Source organism: Pithys albifrons, chromosome 2 (genome assembly GCF_047495875.1).
Source record: "Pithys albifrons albifrons isolate INPA30051 chromosome 2, PitAlb_v1, whole genome shotgun sequence".
NCBI classification, from domain to species: domain Eukaryota; kingdom Metazoa; phylum Chordata; class Aves; order Passeriformes; family Thamnophilidae; genus Pithys; species Pithys albifrons.
In genome coordinates, this window is record NC_092459.1 from 68,684,484 (window position 1) to 68,709,571 (window position 25,088).

Below are 25,088 nucleotides of genomic sequence, written 5' to 3' on the forward strand. Positions count from 1 at the left end.
CACTGCCTTGTAATCTGCACTGAAGGAGATCAGTGTAACAAAACTCAAGGAAGGAGGTGATTCCTTTCACAAAACATTGAAGGAGTTGATTTTACTCATTCAAATTCATTTTCTCACAAACTTCATTTACTTATACTGCTACACCCACAGGCACTCAAAGCAACTCTTGAGGCTGGACCTCTGTGCATCCCAGTGGCCTGCCCAGAATCACTGGTGGGGCACAAGGGATGCTGGCTTCTGAGTCCTCATCATGTCTCTGGAGTTATTTTTGATTAGTAATGGCTAATTAGTTTTTGGACTGACCTTTTACGTCATTTAAGAGTCAAGGGCTGTAATGGGCTGGTCCTTTTCTCCAGCCTGTTGTTCTGATTGGTTAACAGAAAAAGGAATTACATAATGGGGTGTGCAGTCATGTTGTTTGAGTGCTATAAAAGGAAGGTCAAGGCATGGTGCATACCTTTCAGCTCTTACATTTTAGTTGGATGATACAGTATATATCACCTGAGTAATAATCTAAGAACTAAACTCCTCAGACTAATGGAGTAATTTTATTTGCTTAGAGAATCAAACAGAAACTGGAAATATAGACATAAACAATAGTATAGTAAAGCAGTGAATATATTGACAGGACCAAATAACAAGAAAAGTAAACTTCTAAGAGCAAGGCCATTTCTACAGGCTTGGAATAAGGATAGAAAAAGAAACATAGTCAGTGGGTTAGGATGAAGAACTTCATACTACAGAGTTGAAGGACAGAGATGTTCATTGTAAGGGAAGTATACTGGCTGTTTTTATTAGGAAGGCAGTATTAGGTTAAGAATATATATGAAACTATGAATTTAAACTCAGTTCACTCTATTAGCTGGAAATTGGACCTAGATATATCCTAAATAATTTTTAGTGCATTTGCTATCTTACCATCTACCCACATTACAATCAAATCCACTTTTTACAAATTCCTTCAGAGTCTGAGACAAGTGCTGAAGGTAAGTGCATTTGATAGGCAGGAAGATGTATTCTCCAAAGGGCAACAATGACTGTGGCACAGTCTCTGTTCCCTCCTATTTTTCAGTAGTGCAATGTATTGTCTAGGTGGGCAATCATAAATAATTATGCACATAAATAAGAGCATATAAAAAAGACTAAGTTTGAGAACTTTTTTCTACTGCAGTACTCAAGGAGAATGTTTTGTTAGCTGCATTGTTCTTTTCCATAGAATTTTACCTTCTCCTTCATTGAGAGTTTTTTTCCCCGTAAACTTGAGGAAGAGCTAAGTTTTCTGTTTGTCTTTGAATTTGCTTTCATTAATCTGCAGTTGTGCCCTGTGACATCTCCCTTGACCTAGCACAATCCCCAAGCCTAAATCATCTGCCACTCTTGACAGACCTTAGTATAACCTGCCACAGTGCAAGGATCATACTTTCTCTTGCTGATTCAGAAAATTGCACAAAAGATTGTCTTCTCCTCAGCAACTACATCTACAACCCAACTCAGAGAGTAATCTGTGTCCATGCCCAGACCTGGATATACTCCAAACTTCCTGGGTAAATATATATAGTCTTTTCCTCATACCTTGCTCATCCAAATGCTGGAATGTTCTTGCAGTGTTCCTAGTTCTTCCAACCTGACTGATAATGATTTCAGGATCAGGATGTCCTTTTGCTGTTGAAGAAGGGTCAAAGACTGCGTCTATACTAGTAAAGTAAATGTGGCTGGAACCTGGACTTGCACACCATCCTGTGATGGTGCAAGCTGTTCAAACATTAGCACATTCCCTGGCATACCTCTGGCCCATGCTGGCTGGCGTGATCTCACATAGTGCCAAGACATAGTTTTGCGGCTGATGGAGTCTAGGGACTTTTTCAGCAAGCAGTGTAATTGTCCATTTCTGTCTTGATAAAACCTAGCCATGAATGTAGAGTCTTAACTGCAGGCTGTACAAGTGTCCTGACCAGCTAAGTAATGCCTGGTGACCTAGCATTCCTGCCTATTGACATTAATGGGAACATATATGCAACTCCAGAAAATATACCTTTTGCTTGTTTGTTTGTTTGTTTTTTAATTCCCATTTAGACTGAACCATATCTCACATAAGTAGGAGTCTACCATGAAAGTGGTTTTACCATAAAAGTGGTTTTACCATAAAAATTTCTTTGCCAGAAATTGAGAGAATAACACCTATGTCCTGCATCATTTTTAGGTCCAAGGGCTCATGAAAACATACTCATGAGAATTTTAATAGGGACTCGTATCTAGCAGTAGTTCTAATGAATTCAGTGAGCATTTTCCCACATAAGTGCTTGCACCATGATGACTGGATGGGACAGTGATGACTGGATGGGACAGTGAGGGGAATGGTCTTCCTCTCCCCAAGAAGTTAAAAAAACTCAATTTCTCCATCGTGAATCAGAACAGTGACAAAATTTCCAATAGTCTCACAAACAGAAACATTTCACACACAAAAAAATTGTTGATCAAAAAAGTATGATTTAGGATAGAACATAAAATAGGAGATGAGCTGGTGGCAGGTTTGAAGAGATGTATGGAAGAAGTAACAATACACTGGAAAGATTTGGGAGAAAATGACAGATGAGAAAGCTGAAAAGGAGTCAGTTACATTAACTATATTTGCCTAATCATTTCCATTACACTTTACAGCTGATGGTACAATTGCTAGCCTCTGTAATTACTTTGCCATATAAAACACAGTACAGGTCACTGATGAATGACAAGCTGTTCAATTCTTCCATCTATTACTCTGTAAAGCACTTTAAAGGCTATTACAGCTCTCACAAATATGTATAAAGAGATGGTTTTGGAAAGCAGACAGCTATTTTGCCACATGCCTGAATTGCTGTTCTTCAATATGTTTTTGAAGAGTAATGACAACTCTTACAATTTCAAGTGCAATTTAAAGGTATCCTCTTAATTTACATTTAGTCCCCAATTTGAGGTTTGTGAAAAAATGACTGGATGATCATTTTTAATGTTTGGACACATGATTTTTTTTTCTTTTTATGAAGGATATTTTCTTCTACTTTTAAGTACTGTAAGGCAATTGTGTGGAAAGTAAGAGCAAGTGACTACCATAACACAAAAAATGCAAAACAAACATACACATTTGGGAAAGCCCTTACTCTTCTGTTTTGACAATGTGGTATCACCAAGATCTGGGGCTGGCATTTCCTGCCATTGGAAGAAACTGATCCATGCTAATTCAAGCATCTGCACTGACATATCAGTATCTATAATGAACAGCAGAAATCAGTCCCTTAATTTCATTTATGTGTTTAAATTTAAAACATAATCCTGCTTTTCCCCTCAACATTCAGGAAATAGGTAAAAATCAGTTAGAAAAATCAGATAGATTAGTAAGTAGTCAGAGGAATGCTTGAAAATAAAGACCAGAAGGTAGTTTTAAGAGTGTCTGGAATGATTTCATGCAACAGATGGTACTTGATAGGAGCACTTGCATTTTAATTTCACTCTGGCATGCTGCATTTGTTTGTATTGGGGTAGCAAAACCTTAATATACAGCTTTAAAATGTCTTCAAATACAATTTTTTATGAGTAAGATTTAGGAGATAATTGTTCAGGATTTGAAAAATAAAATAGATTTTTAACCTTACATTTTTTTTAACTCTTCATTTTCACTTTCCCCCTGCCCATATGAAATAAGAGATGTGAAGACCGGCAGTTTGATTTTACTGTAGATCTTTAGATGTTTTCCTTTCTGTTATATTTTTATATTTACTTACAGATAAAAGGAAAAGTAGAACCCTCATTTGTCAAGCAGCAGACTTAAAACCTTCAGTGTCAGATCCCCTGTGCTCAGAAATCTCTACTTTCTACACTGGCTGAGAAAGCTTTGCAGAATGTACACAAGATCCATAAATAATTGACAGTGCTCAACAGAATTTTAGTAGAGACTTACATGATCCCACTCCATCAGGCTCAAGAGTGTACCATTGGTAGGTTGAATGGGAAGCAGGAAAGAAAAATGTAAAAAGTCATCTGGAAAAGCAGTTTTGGAGAGAGCAGGAAAAAGTAAGAGACAAGAGTAATGACAACAAAGTATGAGGAGAAGCACTGCACGTACAGAGAAGAAAAACCATATTTTTAGGAGAATCCAAACCAAAGTCCTTTCTTGTATGTGCAGTAATTAGACTTTATTAAATTACAACATTTTAGTGATTTGTATTATTGGGGTCACCCTTTGTCTGGGTAAAGAAGATTAGCTTAGCAGCGACTGTCAGAGGAGGCAGAGACAGTTCAGGCTGCAGTGTGATCAGAATGCTTCACCGAAGACAAAGGACTTTATTTTTAGTAACAGCTTCACTTTTATCTACTCCTGTATATAACATGCCAGTACACTATTGGTCAGTAGTTCACCTAACATACATGGAAAGATTCTACTGGCTACAAGGCATCCACATTCTAGAGGTGGTTCTCTGGTCCTTAAGCATGCGTTCATCAATCACCTCAGACCTTAGATCCACACACACACTGTCACCCCCACATCATATGAATAAATTCACTCTTATCAATAAAAATGCTCTAAATTCACATGTAAAGTAAATCCCTGATTGAAAATAAAACAAACACAGAAGGATCTAAATATTGTGTCATACTTAAATATATCTTATTTGTCACGGTTCAAGCACCACCGAGCGAGTGACTCACAGCCCCCATCCCCAGTGGGATGGTGTAAAGAATTGGAAAAGTAGAAGTGAAAAAAGTCATGGATTGATAGAAAGACAATTTAATAACCAAAGGAAAAGCCACACATGCAAGCAGAGCAAAACACAGGATTCATTCACCCCTTCCCATGGGAAGGCAAGTGTTCAGCCACCTCCAGGAGAGCAGGGCTCCATCACATGTAACAATGACTTGGAAAGACAAACACCATTACTATGAACTTCTCCCCCTTCCTCCTTCTCTCCTCAGTTCTATAGGTGAGCATGTTGCCCTATGGTATGGGATATCCCTTTGATTAGTCTGGGTCAGCTGTCCTGACTGTGTCTGCTCCCAACTCTTTGTGTGTCCCCAGCCCACTCACTGGTGAGGTGGTGTGAGAGGCAGAAAAGGCCTGCTCAGCAGTACAAAAACATCATTGTGTTGCCAACACTTTTCAGCACAAATCCAAACCACAGCCCCTTACCAGCTACTGTGTAGAAAATTAATCTAGTCCCAACCAGCACACTCTCCACCCTTATTCAATACCATTTACATCATACTCAGGTACCACAGTATCCAGTACAATTTCATTAACCCCCAACTCCCTTCCCATGCTTTGACATAATAAACTTAGTTACTGTACAATGTCCATAAAATGCACATAAAATGTCCACAAAACCTCCACAAAATGTCCACTGAGTTAATTTAGGCCAATGACTTTGGACTCCATTTATTATGATGGTCACTTAGGACAGAAACATGGTGTGTTGTATGGAGTTTTGGCCATCAAAACCCAGGCCATTGAAGTCACTGAGTCAAAACTAGCACACTTAGAAAGGAAAACAAAAATTGTGGTAGAAAACATATTGTGGCAAATGGAAGGAAGAAATACATCTCTAGCCTTTATACTCTGAGGTGCCACAGTAATTAAAAGTGGTATCAAGATCAGTTGTGGAACACCATGGTCTATTTTCATTCCCATCAGGTTTCCTGCAGTAGTTTTCTTCAAACTCCACATGAGCAAAAATTTCACCTCTAAAGCTCTAGTAGAAAAATGCCAGTATGGCAGAAGTAAAGTTTTCTTGTTTTTTCTTTTCTTTGTCTTAATCAAATATTTGTGGCTCAGTTCATGCAACCCAAAAGCTAAGAAAATGGATACGCCCCTTGTGGATCTGATCTGTCTGCCTAAATACTTTTCCATGACACAAGCTGTCATAAAAAGTCTCTCTACTGACATCAGAGTGCCCTCAAGAACCACCAGATGCACATTCACAGTTTACAGAGAGTTCAACAGTCTCAAAGGGCAACAGTACTCTATATTTTCATGCAGGTGACCTATTCGATTTTGTTGTCAGAACTGCTGTTTCTAACCTACTGTTGATGTTTTTGGGAAGATAGAGAGAGAGAACACTGACTAATCAAGAGAGAGTTTCCAGTAACACAAATGTCATACCTGTGTGAATCTACCTGAAGAGTCAACAGAGCTTCTTGCAGACCAGTAGCATTAACATACTAGCATAGAAAGGCTTATCAGTGTAATGATACTGTTTCACTTTCATTTTTCATATACTATCTCTTACCCAATCAACAAAATTCTGTCCCTATTTAAGGATGTGTGAGTGTTATCTTTTCCAAGTGAGTGTTTTGCATGAACAAGAAACACAAAACTGAAAGCATATGATGTCACTTTAATCAAAATGGGACTAATTACACAGTATTTTAAAAACATATCTGTCCTGCTTATTTTTGTTCTAAGAGATACATGTCAGAGTGAGAGATACATGGAAGAAAGTATTAATTTTAAATTAACCTCAGCAATAAGCAACTGTCTCTGGTAATCCATGATATAGAATTGCTTAAAGCACACTATTAATGGATATTTCAAAAAGGATAATTCATAATATTTAGACAAATATGAGACAAACAACCTTTGATGTGTAGAGTGTGCTACCCACCCAGTTCAAGCATAGACAAAGCCTGCAGCAGTGCAGAGTATTGGTTCTCAAACCCCATATTAGCTTAGTGCATAGCAGAGTGTTCTTCCCAATCAGCGCCTTCAGACTTTGCACACTCCATTTCAGATGTCACTTGTAGTTACCTTGCATGTTAGCTTCTTATTTTGTAAATGCCTTGTTCACAGAGGAGCTATAAGGATAAATATATGCAAAGTCAAGCATTAATCAAATGGGATAGCAAGGAGGACATTGGTAGTACCTGGACAGGGAGGCAGAACACTTCTCTAACACCCCCTTACAGGATTATAAAGCAATGAATTTGTGAGCCATCTGTGACTCATCTCTAGTCTCAAATTCCTTGTGTGCTTCAAAATAGTTCCAGTTCAGCTACTCATTCATTTTTTATCATAAAAAAATATGCATTCTAGCTGGTTCAAGCTGAACAGAGGAGAATTTGGGTGGGATGTGTAAGCAAGTGGCAGTGAGAATTAACTGAATCTCTAAGCAGCAGCAAGAAAATGAAAATGTGGCTTAAACTGTCTGAAAAGGATGTCAAAATAAAAAGGTAAAAACTGATTTCAAAACATAAACCATATTCATTATAAGCAGAGAAGTAGCACAGGAAAATTGATTAGGACAACTACAGAAAAAAATTGATCTATTTGCTTTGCAGATACTTCTCTTAGAAATTAAATTGGATTAATCAAAAATATTTAAGTGGCACAATATAGCAAGAACTGGAAGTAATAAGTATGATCAGATAGAATAACTATTTCTTAATAATCCATAGAGTACATCCCTGCTATATTTTATATGTTTCTATATATTTGTCATATGGTATTTCTGAATCATTACATAATTGTACAAAATGTATTTACATGCCTGTTGCTATATCTTAAAAATGCAACAACAAAAATACAGACTTTTTAATATCTAAATGAAAACACACTAACATTTTTGATGCTATACAAAAGCTGAATGTGTACTAGTCTCACTGAAATATTTAGCCCAAATACCCCAAACTTTTACAGATAAACTAGAAAGCAATATAAGTACTTTAAGAAGTTTATCAAAATTGTTTACCATTTCATAAATGTAGTTACATTTTCTTCAAAACTAAATCCTGAAATGTCTAGGCAATTGAAAATTGTATTTTAATCTCCTAAGTCTGTTTTGGTCCTATTTTTCTATGCAATAAGAAATCTTCATCAAAATAGTCATAGAAAACAGTGCCTGTTCTGGGCCTTTGCTGTTATTACTTTTAAAAAGTTTGGATTTCAGAAAAGGATTAGAATTAGGATTGCTAAACTGTAAAATATTTCTTAGCAACAGATAAGCAGACACAGGATCAGTTCCATACTTCAACAGTGTTCACTAGATGCTGTTTTAGCTGAAATGAAACAGAACTTTATTTTAGACTTTCAAAAGACTAATTCTAAGAATGTCAGAAAGACATCCTTGCCTAGACTTTCCCACAAAGCAATTATAAAGGGATAGTGACCCTGGATAACAGGATATCCAAACATAGCAGTTTCTCTCGCATTATCCCAGCCAGCCATTTTCATACCAGCTTGATTGCAGCATTATTTCTCAAGCCTGTTACCACTTTAGTGGTACTTGAGTTCTGTATCTTAATCTCCTCCTTAAATCATAGAAAATTTTGCAGTAGCTTGTTGGGAGCATGGCACTCATTTTCACGCCTGTGCCAGCCTCTACACAAGAGTTTTCTCAAACATTATACTTACAGATTCTGTTGATGTGATACAGGTCTCTAATGTGGAACAAAATTACTAACATGTTAGATTTAAATCTACACGTGAATATTTTCAGAAAATAGTCAAACAATTTAATAAAAGTCCTCAACTTTTGCAATTCTCAGATACTATAGGTCTCAGGCTCTTACAGTGACTGGAAGCCTGGCTGCAAATCAGAAATCTCAATGTGATTTCACAAATTTGATATTGCAAATATCTGGCTTTAACTTTATTAATTCAAATGTAAGGGCAAAGAAATATTACTGGAGCATAGAAATGCAAGAGAAAGACATTTATCTTCCTTAATACCTGTTTTTTTACCCAGCTGGCTGCATTGAAGAGGTGTCTGTGAGTGCATAAGCTTTTATTGATTCCCACTGGAGTCACGCATCAGCAAACAAATGTGGTAAATGAAGTCAATAATTTCCACTGTTCCAATCTCCATTTTTTAATCTTCAAACATGACCTGGAATGTAGGATGTTACAAAATAATATTTAAATGTTTGTAATGAGTGCTAGGAGAGGTAAAAGGCACTCTTATCTTACTAAACATGCTCATTTCATTTAATTAAAATATAGATAAAATTGCTGAAAATCATGGGCAGCATCTCAGAGCAGAATTCTAGTCTCTGCATGTCATCCAATTGTCTATGCTATAAAAGTGTTACCTACATGATAAGGAATACAGGACTGAAAAGGACCTTCCATCTAGTTTCCAGCAATTGGAGAGTTGTATCATGCCATCACACATAAAAAAATTATCAAAGTTCACTGCAAAATTGTGTATGTTGAAAGGTTATTTTGTATGTACCACTCAAAGCAGGAAGGAGGCTCTTAGCTCTTACAGCTGTGATAAAAACATAAAACCAAGGACTGAGGTAAACTGGGAAGGAGTTGGATGAGCTGCCTTTACAAGACTCTAAAAATTTCACAGAAATTTCTCTAATAGGATTTCCTAACAGAAGTCTGTCCTGAAAACTGCTTGAAAGTGCCTAGAAAAGCCTAGTCATGTCCAGTCTCCCTAGAGGCAGACTCTGTCTGGAGTCTCAGGGGCTTATTAAAAATGACTTTCACTTGTGGAAGTTCCTAGCTCCATGAACAGGGGAAAGATGCTTTAGTCTAGGGTGTAAGTGCCATTTGGAAACCAGGCTTATGGCGGATGAGGAAAACCAACTGAATGGAGGGAGAAAAAGCAGCGCTTAAGGTTCAGTTCTCCTTTGATTTATCAATGTAGTGTTGTCAAGCAACTGCAGTTCTCAAGAAAGAAGGACTGAAAACAGTGCAAAATGCACAATGGTCCTGGCATTTGACCTCAAAAATCAAATTTCTTTACCAGCCAAACTCTCTGGCACTTAGGGGCTCCATGGATCAGCCATATGATTGAGTAATTACCATTGTCCCCAAACTTGACCATGTTCAGGTACACTCAAGGACAGGAGTAGCGTTCCACATGAATTTGACAAACTGGAGGAGCAGTCAGTGTTAAAAAAGGGCAGTGCAATACCTTAATTTTATCCAGATGAAATAGCTATGGAAAATGAATTGAAAAATAGCTAGATGTATAGCAAATGTGTGAAAAGGAGACTGATCATTCCAGTTGTTCACAAGCCAAAGAGGGGTTATTACCAAAATTATCTGGATTTGACATAACATTTCCAAAGGTAGTTTGAGCACTAAGAACAGTCAATTATCTTGAAATATTAGGAGTGAAGAGCCTGCAGGACAGGTTTCTTATCACCAAGAGAAAACTAGCATTTCTGTGGCAGAATAGAAACATTCAGATGTGCAAGAGGCTCCATACTCATGATGGATAAGCTTAATTTTAAATTTGAAAAACTCAGAGCAGACACAGAGAACAGTCTGTTCTGGCACAACAAGAAAGCTCTGGATTAGGTCAGCTAAAAAGATGTCTTAAGGACAGGTTAGACAAGAAAAAGTTGCACAGTTGTAGGAGGAAAAGGTAGAATGGATAGAGTTGAGCTTCGGAATCAACAACCAAAATGAATTAATTTTTTATTGTAATTACCAAGTTCAAATATAGTAAAGCTTGGGATTATTAGAGGGGACAAGTGACCCAAAATAAAGAGGATGATGGAGGGACTGTCTAAAAGACAGATTAATAGAGGCGTTTTCTGAAACTCAGTACCTCTCTCTGAGCCTCAGAATACAGTCAGGTGAAATCCAAGCACCTCTTCTGGGGAATATACAGGAAAACATTTTGGTGTCCTGCTTCTACTAGAAAAGAAATGTAGAATGGAGTTCAACTTACCTAACTTGAGATAAAGTTATGGTATTAGGTAAATATTGATTTTTAAATGGTCTGTAACTAATTAGTCGCTCTTCAGATTCCCTTTCCAACCAACTGAGGAATAGGTATTTGGAACAGTTTGTCTGACTAAATATATGTCTCCTTTGGGATGAGCTGCGTCCTGGGAATTCTCATTTGTCTCATTGTCTACAAAAAGAATTTATTGTGATGAACTTGATAGGAGACATCTGCACTCTAGATCTCTGCATTTGATCAGATAACACCACCTACAGTGTACATAGTCCCGTTGAAAGAAGGCTTGCTTTATTTCCATCTGTTCTCAAGAATATGCCGAGCAGTTCTCCTTCCACTTCACTATGTTCACCATTAATGAGAGAACATGAGAGGACTTATTTGTTGCCAGATCAGTCAGAAGGCTGTGACCACATATCCTTTCTTCAAACTAGGCAATCAAGCAGTCTCTTCTTCCATAATGCAAGGCTTTATACAACTACAGACTCTTCTGTGTTCTACCTTTTTATTTCTATCAACATTTCTTCTTTCTCATAACTAGGAAGGCTAATGTTTCAGACATTTCATTAAGTTATGAGAGGAAAAATACTGACAATCAGGTGGCCAAATCTAGCTGAGAGAACAAAAAAGTGCTTTCCTTTGTCTGGAAAGGGAGGAGACTGGGGAAGATACCATTAAAAGAGTGAGAGAGATTTTATGTTATAGGCAGGAGTCACCTAGTGGGCTTTGAAGAGTCCAGAAGCTGCTGAAGTTTCAGCATTTTGACATTTTTTTGCAACAGGACGGTGCATACCTGTGATGCTTTTTGTGATGACCTTTGAGGTACTGTGGTGCAGACTACTGCTTATGATGATTGCAATATCTAAGCAGCTTTGCCACTCAAAGTCTTTGGTCAGGATGTGCAATTGATTCATTTTAATTAATCAAAGAGCATTCATTTAGGCAGCTTTCCATACTAGTAGCCCACATACACACTTTGACAAAGTTTCCTTATTTTTCATATTACAGATGTGTTCATACCATCAAAACAGGTTTTTGACATTTCCATCACTAATCACTTAATTATTTTTATTATTTAGCTTTTATTGTCATTTCATTGTTGTTAACCAGTAGGAATTTCTTTCCTCTGTACAAACCAAAACAAAAATGCTAAATAGGCAAGTGAATGAACTGCTGCTATATTTAATTCAATATGTACATGAAAATTAGATTATCAAAGTGCTGCTGCAGTCAATGGGAGCTGTCACATACTTCAGTGGAGCCAAAATAGTATAATCAACAATATGTACAGGAAACTGAACAGATTTTAAAATGTTCATGCGAAAAGAAGAGAAACTGAATAATACCTGGTCTATTTGACAATGCTGTATCAATATTCTCAGTTCAGTGTAATGTAACTTTTTTTGTGTGTGCTTCTACCAAAACACATTGTATGAGTTCATTAAACAAAGAGGCTCCATTTTCTCAAGAACATATCTGCTACTTAAGGTATGGCATGCAAGTCTAAACTCATGCACTCTTGCAAAACTCAAGTTAGTCCACTGAGATATCTTGCACATTATCACCTATGATTTATTTTCTTAAAATAACAGTGCACACTGCTGCTATTGAGAATGTCCTGATATTAAACCAGGTAGGGTATTAATAGTATTTCTTTTTTCAGACAAATCAGTTTATTTGTGTTCAAAGATGTCTTAAGTCAAACTTCACAAATAAATCTCTTTTACTCTACATCCAGGATACTGTACTGAGAATTGACTTACATCTTTCTGAAATCCTAACAATTCCTCATACAGTAATCATGTCTGAGGAGAACAAGGAAAAAAAAAAGAAAGTACATTTTTTTCCACTAGAACACACACACTCACATTCAGGTCTTTTTTGTAGCAGGCAGCATAGAAATCGGTAAGAAAGAAGATCCTCTTCTTTCAAGGAACCATGAGATGTCTGAATTTAAGGCTGCTCAAGTATGATAGTAACACAGACATGGCTAACTTTCACTGATACTCTTTCATTTCCATGTGGTTGTGTCTTTTTTTTTACCTACATCACTTTTTCATGCTCACTGTATTTGTTCTTTATCACTGAAGACAGTTAGGACTGAAAATCACTGCTCAAGAATGTGTAACAGCAATGAAAATGTCTTCTTCCTCCACAAATTGTTTTCATTTCCAGATGGAAAAAGCAAAAATAGGAAAAAAATGCATACACCTTCCATATGCCTTCTAATTGTTCTACCTCCAATTTACTAAGTATTATACTGTGGTTTCAATTAACTGAGCATTATATAAGAAATGTGGGAGGCAGTTTTTGTCCTTAGGCAGCAAAAAGACATATAGTGTAAGTATAGACATATGATCTGAAATCCTACTTCAGTTGGGGCAGACAATGTTACTGAAAGTCTTTTTGTTACTGAATTTGCCTTGATCTTCAGGTCACTCGGAAGAATGGAAGCTAAAATAGGCTTTGCTTTTAAAAGCATCAGAACTGAATTTTTGCTGATCCAATCCACCCATTGATTGTATTACATATCTGCATAAATTTTCTTTGAAAAAGGGGCTGTTCTGTGGAAGTATGTAAGAGTACTGCTTATGACTTTATAATTGGAAAAAAGGTATTAACAGAACAAGTTCCAAAATCATAAAGATCCTAGTAACTACATTGTTGCATGTAGGCGGGAGGCATTTGGTTTCTAACTGAGTTAATTTTCAACTCCTTTGCTATTTTCTTGCCCATTCCACTGAGCTAAATTTATATGGAAACTTGACACTAGTCCTTCTCTTTTCCCTCTGCTTCTTTCTCCCTTGTTGAGATGATTAAACGGACAAGAAAGGAAAAGGAGAAGTGATTCAAGATTAAAATGTCAGCTCTGATGGAGAGGAGAACTGTGCAATGGAGATTTAAACATGATACCCAAAGACAGATTTTCACCTGTTCTTATTTGCAAAGTCGCATAAACATTGCAGAGCACTGTAGCAAGTATTTCCAGAATTGGATCACTCCCATAATACTAACAGTGTCTTGCTAATTTAAACCAGCTTGCAACAATAAATTGAGTAACAACAAGGAAGATTTGACTAAAGGTAAGAAAATTCAAGGTCTTATTCATACCTTCCAGTTTGTGAGCCAGATAACTAAATCACTAGCACTTTCTCTTCATAGGAAAGTAACTGGTTATTGAAATGAGAACTGCTCACAATAGCTTGGCCTTGAATTCATCCTGCTATTGAGGGTGCAAAGGTTTGGCCTTTGCAAGTGTAGGATTACCACATCATTAAAACCAGGTGAGGAAAGAGGTGCAGACTTGAAACAAAAAGATGAAGAAGACTAAGAAATTAGGAAAGTAGTGACAGAGACAATGGCAACAAATGGACCATAAAAGACAAAGCTATGAAAATGCTATGAAATGCATTACAAAGCAGGACAAAAATCAAACTTTCACCCACATTTAATCTAGAAGACCTCAGTATCCATTAATTATAAAAGGAGCCTTAACATTTTATTTAATGTGCAAACACATTTTAGGGGGGAAAAACAGTAGAAGTAAAGAAATTTCATAAATTTGAGGGTCTCAGACTAATGTTATGACTTCTGAAAACTTGCTTGCAAAAATCTGACTCTATAAATAGTGTGATTACTGTAGCAAATGAAAAAAACAACTCATACAATAAGGCATATGACAGGAAAAGGTAAATTTTCAGAACAATATATCAATAGGAAATACTATTCAGATTTGGTTTACTGACTTTGAACACATATATACATATACACATGTATACTTTCTGTTAGGGGTTGCCAAATCCATTAGCTTAACAGAGCAGTTCAGTGTTTCCAGATCCAGCCCACAGAGAGGCCAAGCACGTATTCCCAACATGCACACAATCGTGTACACATTCACACACACACACATGGCTGGCCAATGACCACGGGGCCCAATTAGCACAGTAATCAGCTTTCAACCCCTCCGTTCTCTCCAGTAACTGGGCCAGGTTCATGGCTGCTTTGATAACTAGCTCCCAGGCCTCTACTGAAGGTACCAGCTAGTTGCGCTTGATAGTCGCTACTGAGCACACACTGATGTACACACTCACACACAAGGTATACTCACTGCTCTCTGTCTTTGCCACTATTACCCATGGTCTCACTCCTGCTGCTGCACTTTAACCTCCATACACACATGAGCACACAGAACAGAATGTCACCCAGAAAAGTAGAAATGGAGTTTTGTGAGGTGGGGAAGAGAGTCGGAAGGGTCAAAGTGAGAAAACTTGTGGACTGAGATAAAGAGTTTAGTAGGTAAAGGAAAAGTCACATGCGCAAGCAAAGCAGAACATGGAATTTATTCATCACTTTCAATGGGCGGGCAGGTGTTCAACTGCTCCCACTGCTGGACACTTGCAACAGCCACTTGGGAAGACAAACACTATCACTCTGAATGTTGCCCCTTGGTCCTACTTCTCCTAGATTTAGATGCTGAGCATGATTCCATGTGATGCCCCACCCCCAGTGGGGTTGTGTAAAGAGCTGGAAAAGTAGAAGTGAGAAAAGTCATGGGTTGAGATAAAGACAATTTAATAACCAAAGGAAAAGCCACACATGCAAGCAGAGCAAAACACAGGATTCATTCACTCCTTCCCATGGGAAGGCAGATGTTTAGCCACCTCCAGGAGAGCAGGGCTCCATCACATGTAACAGTAACTTGGAAAGACAAACACCATTACTATGAACTTCTCCCCCTTCCTCCTTCTTTCCTCCGTTCTATAGGCTGAGCATGATGCCCTATGGTACGGGATATCCCTCTGATCAGTCTGGGTCAGCTGTCCTGACTGTGTCTCCTCTCAACTCCTTATGCATCTCCAGCCCACTTACTGGTGGGGTGGTATGAGAGGTAGAAAAGGCCTGCTCAGCAGTACAAAAACATCATTGTGTTGCCAACACTTTTCAGCACAAATCCAAACCACAGCCCCTTACCAGCTACTGTGTAGAAAATTAATCTAGTCCCAACCAGCACACTCTCCACCCTTATTCAATACCATTTACATCATACTCAGGTACCACAGTATCCAGTACAATTTCATTAACCCTCAACCCCCTTCCCATACTTTGACATAATAAACTTAGTCACTTTACCCCTGTAAAATGTCCATAAAATGCACATAAAATGTCCACAAAATCTCCACAAAATGTCTACTGAGTTAATTTAGTTCATGACTTTGGACTCCATTTGTTATGATGGTCACTCAGGACAGAAACATGGTGTGTTGTATGGAGTTTTGGCACCCCCAGCCCACTTACTGGTGGGGTGGTGCGAGAGGCAGAAAAGGCCTTGACTCTATGTAAGCCCTGCTCAGCAGTAACTACAACACAGTTGTGTTGCCAACACTGTTTTCAGCACAAATCCAAACCACAGCCCCTTACCAGCTATCATGAAGAAAATCAACTCTACCCAAGGCAAAACCAGCACAGGAAGAAAACAAGTATAGAGAACATAAAAAGAAACAACAGTTTTTATTAGACAAGTAAATGGAAAATTAGACGCACAGCTTCCATTTTAAATGCACTTTAATAGGATAGGAAAAATCATTTCAATACCCAGCTCTTCATACATGCTCAGGCTGATGTTATATGGAGCCAGGAGCAAGTCACGGTCTCCATGAAGTACGAGTACCTGCAAGCTTCCACCCTGCACACATACGCAAGCTATTTCCTTTGCTACTCTGCATTTTTTCCTCTGATATCTGATGTTTCACAGCTTTCCACCGATAAATATATTGTAATGACAGTGAAAAAGGAGTAGGATAGCAGTCATGGGGAGTGGTGTAGCAGACAGTAGGCACAGTGTTCACAGTATCGCAGTGTTCACTTGTTTTCCAAAGTGAATGAGCTTGGTGACCTTTAAATCTGTTCCTGCTGCTTCTGCAGTTTGTTCTTTCCCACTGCCACTCTGCCCAAGCCACTGGACCCTGGTGTATGTTCGGCATATGACACTTCTGGAACAGGCCTTTTTATGTGCAGTAAGTAAAGAGGATTTCTCAAAACTTTTGTGGTTTTCTTTCTTTAAGTTCCAGTCTTGCTTGGGGTTTTTTGATTGCTTTGATAGCTCTTTTTTTCTTTTTTTGTACAAGATGTCACATCCAAAAGAACTGTTTATTATTACTCATGACTGTCACCCTGATTAGTGCTGTTGTGAGTTCTCCTGGCAGAGATTGGGACCCAGGGCTTTGTGCCATACAGCTCAGCAGGCTGAGAGAAAGGGCCTTGGAGGTGAAACGTGGAAAGAATGTAGAAATTTTGATCTAGGTTAGGGAAGAAGAGCATGGAAAGGCAAAAACCCTTCATCACTTACACTTATGGCAGAGCTCTGTCCACCTGCCTCAGAGAGTATCTGTCACAATGCCATACTGCCTACCTTTCCATCCCTGGTGGAAGCATGCAGAGGAGAAGGAGTGGAGCTGCCATACTCTGCAGGTGCCTCTGATCAGGGATGTATGAGGGCAACCAGAAAAAATCATTCTATATGCACAAACACTCAAATTATATTTTGATCTTGTAAAACTACCTTGATTAACTATTAAAATATTCCTTTTACATAGAAAATTCAGATAAACTGGATTTTAAAGTGTCAAACAGAATGGCTTAACCTTCATAATACAAAGAGCTTTGGTGCTTTTTTGCTGCTTTAAGATACTATTGTCTACATTGGATTATTTGTTTTCAGCTGTCTGCTCTGAGATGTCACCTTCCTAAAAGAGCACGTCATCTGAGCCCTACGCTCCAGCCGCTGGGCGCATTTGCTTGGCTGATTTTAAAATTCCCCATGTGCTGTCACTCAATCCAAGCTGCCTTGCACTCTGGCAAGCAACCTGCAATTGGAGCTCAGATAGATCGGCAGCAGTCACTTGCAGAAAACACTGCCCGGTAAGAGACAGCTAGGAAATGGTAACTTTTTAAATCACTACAGCTGTTTCCAAATAAACCCTGATTTATATTGCAGCCAGATAAAATGTTTCAGCTGACCCTGATACCAGATTACCCTCAAGACTATTCACATCATTAACCTATCCCTCCACATTCTTCCTTAATTGGCTGGTTTGTTTTCTTGTTCATAAAATGTCACAGAACAGAGGAGCTGGGAAGTAAAAACGCTGGAGCAGTGAGGCAGCAGCAAATAGCTGGGATGATAATCTTTTCAGCAGAAGACAAGTGCCTATAGGTGCAGTCAGTGGCTGCAGTATATCTCTGGCTGTGTGACTAACAGGCTGGTGGGGATGAGGCCATCCTCTGATGGTGTGTGACTGCTGCACGCACCTCTGCTTGCTCTCTTGCAGGTTGGAGTGAGCTCCCACACCACTCACCACATACCAGCAGCGGAATAGTGGGTGCTTTGCACACACAAAACCTGAGGGCTTGGCTCAAGCCACAGGGAAGGTTTAACCAAGCAGACCTGGTGCCAGCAGGGCTCTAGCAGACAGCAGGGTGGTGTGTGCCAAAGGGAAAGGGAGATGAAATCTCCCTGTCCCCAGAGACAACCCCACAGCTCCTTTGATACCAAGGAATGCTCCACCGTGGTTGTTCTCAGCTGGTCATCTATAATAACTGGTCAGAAGAGCAGATACTGTCAGAGGCAAGCTCTGCCACAGGTGACCTCTGAGTCACCTCAGTGAGTCACCTCTGCGTGCCCTTACTGCTGGCTATGGAGCCCCCAGCTGCAGCCCAGCATGGGAAGGCAGTCTCCTTGGTGTGCGTAGTCTTTTTTTCCATTGTCATGCTGCTGGTGGTCCCTCAGCTCCTGTCCCAGCATGACTAGTGAATGTCAGGCTCAGCCGCTCGGGGGTTGTCTGACTGGCTGGGGTGCCCAGTTGGTTCCCTCTGCCCAGGAGGGCTGCTGCCCGTAAAAAAGTCAGGCAGCAAATCATTCCTCGGAGAGTGACAAGCCAGCATACAACAAGCCTGACTTTTATTTGGCTTGTCTGAGGAAAATGACTTCTGCTCACCATGTGATGTGTTTAGATGGAAATGGGAAAAGGTGCAATTTCTCTTGACTTGAGTGCAGAACTGCAGCTCCTGAAGCCTGACAGGCTGCTCTGACCAGCCAGTGCAGGGGAAGTTTGGTGGGTGAGCTAAAGTGATGAGCCCATCCATCTGTTTCACTGACAGACAAGAAAAGCCTTACATTCAGCCTGTGCTGCTGGTGCCAGTTCTGCCTTAGGGTATTCCTTCACCAGAGATAAGTAGTGAAATGAAGAAGGGAACCAAGGCATCCAACACAGACAGTAAAAACAGAGTGCAAACACATCACAAATATCGAGAATGGCAGAAAAGACTTCTACGCTTTCAGCCAGTCTCTCTGGGTCATATGGGGCTAGTGTAGGGAAAAAAAGTAAAAATGAGGTATACAATTTTGATGAGGGTTTCCTCCTGATGTTTTAATCCCTATTTGATTTTATAGGTGAAGGAGTCTCTAGGACACAAGAAGGGCATTACAAGCAAATGAAATTATTTAACAGAAATAAGATGATCTCGTGCACAGACTGAAATGAAGTAATAATGCAAACTTTATTTTTTTATAATTGCCCATCTATACAGAAGTCCTTTTAGCTTCATGGCCTTTTAAATCCCTTCCTTTTCAAGGAACAAGCTGGCATTCAGCATCAGAAAAGAATCCAAGTTCAGAGGCGTCTTTGTAGAGAAAAAACTGTGAACGTACTTTCACTCAAAGGAGAAATTGAGTGTTCAGGGCACTTGGCTAACTGTCATCCTTGTCCCTACAGATGCACAAATGTAACACTAGAAAGGACCTTTTACATATTTTTTCCATGGTTCTGTTCTCTCTGACTTTTTCTGCTGCTTACAGTGTTGGAAGCTGGACTGACAAACAGACTGTGTGTTATTATAATCACATATTTTAAATCCTCTGAATAAGCATGTGGGTTTTGCATTTCACTCTAAAGCATTTCATTATGCAACTGAGTAGCAGTTACCACTAATAAAATGATTTTTGTCTTTATTTAGCATGAAACAACTACGGAATATGCAAATATTTAAAAAGTAGAGGCAAGAATTTTGCAATATTTTATATATTTTTTTAATTTTTATGCATATACATATACATATACACATGTACATACACATACATACATATATATATACATATATACATACACACACACACACACACACACACACACATATATATATATATATATATATACATATATCTATCTCAGCATCAGGCTGAAAGAACTCAACTGAAAAAAAATTTTACCTTTATTTTTTAGGTAGTCTTGAAAGGGTTCCCCAGGTGTGAATGTTGACTGAAGGGCAGGATTTCACTTCTACAGAACTATAACCTGTAGAAGGACAGAAACCTCCCTTTTATTTCTTGTGGGGCTCAGGACTTTTGGCTTTTCACTGTCTTGCTGATGACAAAGCTTGCTGTCCATAAGGGAAGGAGGAAGGTGGGGAGGAAGTGCAGCTTCAAAGGTCACTGAAGATTTTTGGAGGAACTGATGCAGAAAGACTGCTGTGGCAGGTCACATTGTGTAGTCATTTGCATAGTTCACTCTGCATAATTTTTCCTCTCACATGTAATTGTAATTTCTAACACTAACTAGATAAATTACTTGGTAATGTGCCCTAACCTCTCACTAACACACTAGTGGTGTAATGTGGGGTGATCTAAGATTATTTCTCCCATATAATTCACACCAAAGGTACCAGATTCCTGAAGGACATTAGAGAGATAAAAATCAGTGATGTTTCCATGCCCTTCTAGTACATATTTAATGAAAACTTAACTCTATTGAATCATAAGGAAGACTCTGCCATGCAAGAGCTCCTAAAACATCACTACACAATTTCATTTGCCAGATATATTCATCCAAAACACCTTGGGCATAATTTTAAATCTCTTAATCTTTAGATTCATTACCAGAGTTGCAAATGTACCATTAAAGTATAGGTAACATATTCATAGTGGTATGGGCAGATAAGAAATGTACAGATAGTGATAACTCAAATGACACAACATATGATTTTGCACCACAGAGATATGATGATACAAGTTTTAGAAAGACATACAGGAATTCTAGGCAGAATAAGTCACATGAAAATCAAAACGAGACATGAGAAAATTTGCATCACAATATCTTCAAGGCAATAGTGCAGGCACAGGCTTGCATACAGGTCAGTATATTGCAATATTGCTCCGTTTTATTTTAGAGTTTTCCACAAGAGATCCTTATTCTGATTAAAGCATTATACATTCTCTTTATATAGTTTTGTTTGTTGTTTGTTTGTGTGTTAGAGGGTTTTTTTGTAGTGATCAATACAGAGAGAGACCCATTTGTGGTCTGTTGTGCTCTCCTGGGCCAGCACACAGGAAGCAGCTGGTGCCCTGTGGAGCTGCAAGTGACTGGCTGGCACTTGCATAAACCATTGTCAGGTGAGAGGCTGGTTGCTTCTCTGAGAAAGTGTTGGCTGAATTCTGACTCTGGGATGTGTATTGGAAGAGTTTTAAGGAGTTTCTATAATGTTGACACTGACAACATAGAAAAGGAGGCGCACATTTTTAACATAATAGTCTTAATTTGCATGTAAAGTACACGTATGTGTCAGAAGGCACATAGGACAGAGGAGACAATTTACCTGTATCACTTCAGATGTCAGCTTTAAAACCCTGTATTCTGGAATGTGGAAGTCTCCTAGATAGAGGAACAAAGAGATTTTCAATACTTCATTTAGTTACTGTAGCTTTGGGCACAACAGTGAGACTAGGAATTGGCCAAAAATATTATTTATTTAGCACTTAAATACAACAAGTAAGAGTCCATTCAGATTATCCAGTACTGTCTTTAAAAAAAATAAGGAAAACTATGGTTTCTGTCGCAAAGAACTTACTGTATAAAAGACGAGACACATGTGACTGGATAAGTTCAACAAATAAATCAGACCTTGGCAGAAAATAACAGGAAATGCAGGTAATGGGTTAAGGCTTATCTAGTCTGTACTCAATCAGAAATACTTTCCACAGTTTCCCAAATACGTAGCTTCTGAGGTCAGAATTTATTTCACTTCAAAAGGAAATAAAATTTTTTCCAGATGAACCTGCTGTTTTGAAAGTTCAATCAATTTGAATACTGTTGCTTTATGCAGCACACTTAAAGGACAAGTGATAGAAGAAGAAGCGGAGTGCCTGATAGTAGCTTCTGCCAGTCTCTGCCACTGAGGAGGGGTGGCAGTAGAAAACTTCAGTTCCAAGCAGTAATGTTGCATATTGATCTTTGTGGACATGTCCTGCTAACTGCCAAGGTCTGGGTTTCTTTTTTTAGAAGCTTAGCATGGCTTTTACCAAATATAAATATAGCTGTATGAATAGTGGGAAGTTATTTTTGAACATTTTGGTCACTGCTAAATACAGAATTGCTAACCCAGGCATTCAGAAGCCATGATTCAGGTCCCCAGAACGAGAAGGCTGGCCTAAGTATATGTAAATCCTTTTTTATTTTCTCTCTGTTTTGCTTACTGAAACTTTAAATACTTCTGGATCATATCTTCAAGCACTTTCCTTAAAAACTGAAGACAGAAATTTAATCTGAGTTTGTATTTTCTGCTAATTCACATGATTGCTGGAGCTGGGACTTACAAAAATTATTCCTAATGCTCTGAGGCAAGAGAATTTCATTGCTTATCTGCCTAAATGTAGGTGAAATTTCTTTAATCAAAAATGGAAATGTCACCAGTGAACAGGCAGACCAGCAGAGGATCGAGGCATCATTCATCTCCCACCTTCCTTTGGCTTCACAACTTTAATATAAGGGGAGCACAGTCCCTCTGCTGTACAGGGCTGACAGTGATCAACCCACGGCAGAACAGCAACAACCTTCCCAGCGAGGCATTTGCTCAGGCAGCATAAATACATCATGAATGTCACACAGCACACAGATATCATGGCACAAATGTCAAATACTCTGAGGAATACTTACAACAGGCATTAGCATAAACTTGTTTGATGAATGTTTTGTATAAGTAATTCCAATTTTTGACACATTTGGGAGGTTGTGTTTGTTTGGGGTTTTTCATGTTTTGTTTTGCAATTTTAAAAGCAGGTTATAAGCAGGACAAGGGTCTAACTTTGTCCAATGAAATGAAAATAATACATTGCTTGTTCAGTTGTTACCTTAAGCCCACTATGATTTAGTACATCCCCAGCTCCTACCCACCAGCAAATCTTAAACTTGGCCAATATTGCTAGTGCCTGAGACTTCTTGCATGAATGGTTTGTTGTTTTCCTTCCCTTGAAAGGATCTATTTTTAAGCAATCAGTGTCATAAGAGTCTAAGAGCACTTGAAAACATATTTTTGCAGATGAAGCACCCTTTATTCACCATTGTATTTTTCCTAGAAACACATCAAAACCAAGCACATACAGGGGGAATATATTTGCCTTTTCAATAGTACTGATGAGCAAGATTCTCTTCTATAAAATACTTTTAGCATCCTTTTCTACTGCAAATTGATCTTTGCTGATGTTATAGCTGAAAATTAACAAACTTGTCCTAGCACTGTAATACCTCTTGTAGGTTCAGTTCACCAAATACCTGTTCTATCTTCTGCTTGTTCTTGTGAACTCCATATATAGGGTCATCCTTTTGACTAAATAAACTGACTAAATGCATTTCTGTAAAAATAATGCAGTTTATTTTTGTCTACAGCTCTCAGTGATGTTTGTGTGTCTCTTTAACCCTCCCTCCTGCTTAAAAGCTTCAGTCTGCTTGATACCTCTGAAAGAAACAAACAGTCTAACAGGGAAGGGCAAGGGCAGGGCTTGCATCACCCTGACCCATTCCTGCTTGTCGAGCCAGCTTGACAGCCCAAGTCAGAGGTTACACCTTCCCTAAACAGGTGTAACTTGAATACTCCTCCAAGTGTACTAGAGAGCTGGGAGGCAAGAGCCAGAGTCCCTGAATAATTTCTCCTGGGCTTTCTTCTTGTGGCTGACTGCTGCTGTCCAACCAAGAGACAGAGCACCTCCCTGTCACATTGTGTGTACCCCTGCCCTTGCAGATACCACACAGCATGTAGCCTGTGTATGACTCACACCACGATAACCCGAGAGTCAGGTCGATGTAGGCCATGCACTGCCACTACCCAGGAAGGTAATGGATGGAGCACTTGCGCAAAAGAGAGATGAGCAGAAGCTCTGCAACACAATTTCCCTTCGGGCTTGTGGCAGGTCAGCACTCTGCAGACCAAGAGCAAGGTGGCCTGCAGCAAAAATGAGCTGGTGCAGGACATGTCTGGCGTCTGCTGTGACTTCACCCTCCTGCAAAACCACCATGATTTCTCTCGCAGTCACTGCTGAATTTGCAGCTCTTTGATTTTGCCAATTGTTTTCTTTAAGCTTTAGCTCTACTGAATGCAGATTAAATGCATACCTACCTTTGAAAGGAGTTCAGAAATCCTAAACATTGCATTTCTCTCTGTCCTTTTCCATTTCACACAGAAAATGCAAAACAGGCTAGTTTGGTTTAAAGACCTTGAACTAGACTGAAATTGTTAATATTAAATATCTTAAATGGACAGAGGCTAGGGGATTAAAAAAATTTATTTCCTTATCCAGCACTTTAAGGAAATACAAACCTTGAATATCAAGTGTTCTTGGTGGCTTTAAAATGTACATGTAGGCTTTTGTTATAACCAAAGAATCTGGGAGCTGCTTTGATAATAAATTTGGCAGATGGGAAGCACACAGGTGGATAAGCATTCAACAGCTAAACTGTGCAGCCTGTTCCTTAGAGAGTTCCTTGCCCTTGGCAAGGAAAAAGAAGGTACATCTTTATGGCACTGAAACTGGGTCTTTTTTTATTGACAAGAATAAACCTTTTCCTACTTGTAGCTACAATAAATGGCCCTTTCATAGTATGCTAATGATGGGTGTCTGTAATGTATGCCAGTAGCAGTTCTATTATTGACGTAGTTGTGCTGGTAAAAAATGCACACTTTATTATAGTTTTATGCTGCAATGGAAAGAGATTCAATAATGTTCATAAGCACTGCTGGAGTTGTATTCATAGGTCTGCCAGTTTTTCTCACTATAAATACACAAAGAAAACCCTTTTTCAGCTAGTCGGATTATACAGAAATGAAGATCAGTCTCAGGTAGAATGCTTTGAAAGAAAGTGCCATGTAATCCAAGCACGTGGAAGCTGAAAAAAAAAAATCCAGCAATACACAGAGGTGAGAAGCATGGCTCATAAAGGTGTCATAATAAATTACATAATTACAGAATCACAGAATATGTTGAATTGGAAGGGACCCGCAGGGATCATTGAGTCCAGCTCTTAGCCCTGCAAAGGACCCTCCCCAAGAGTCACACCGTGTGTCTGAGAGTATCATCCAAACACTTGAACTCTGTCAGGC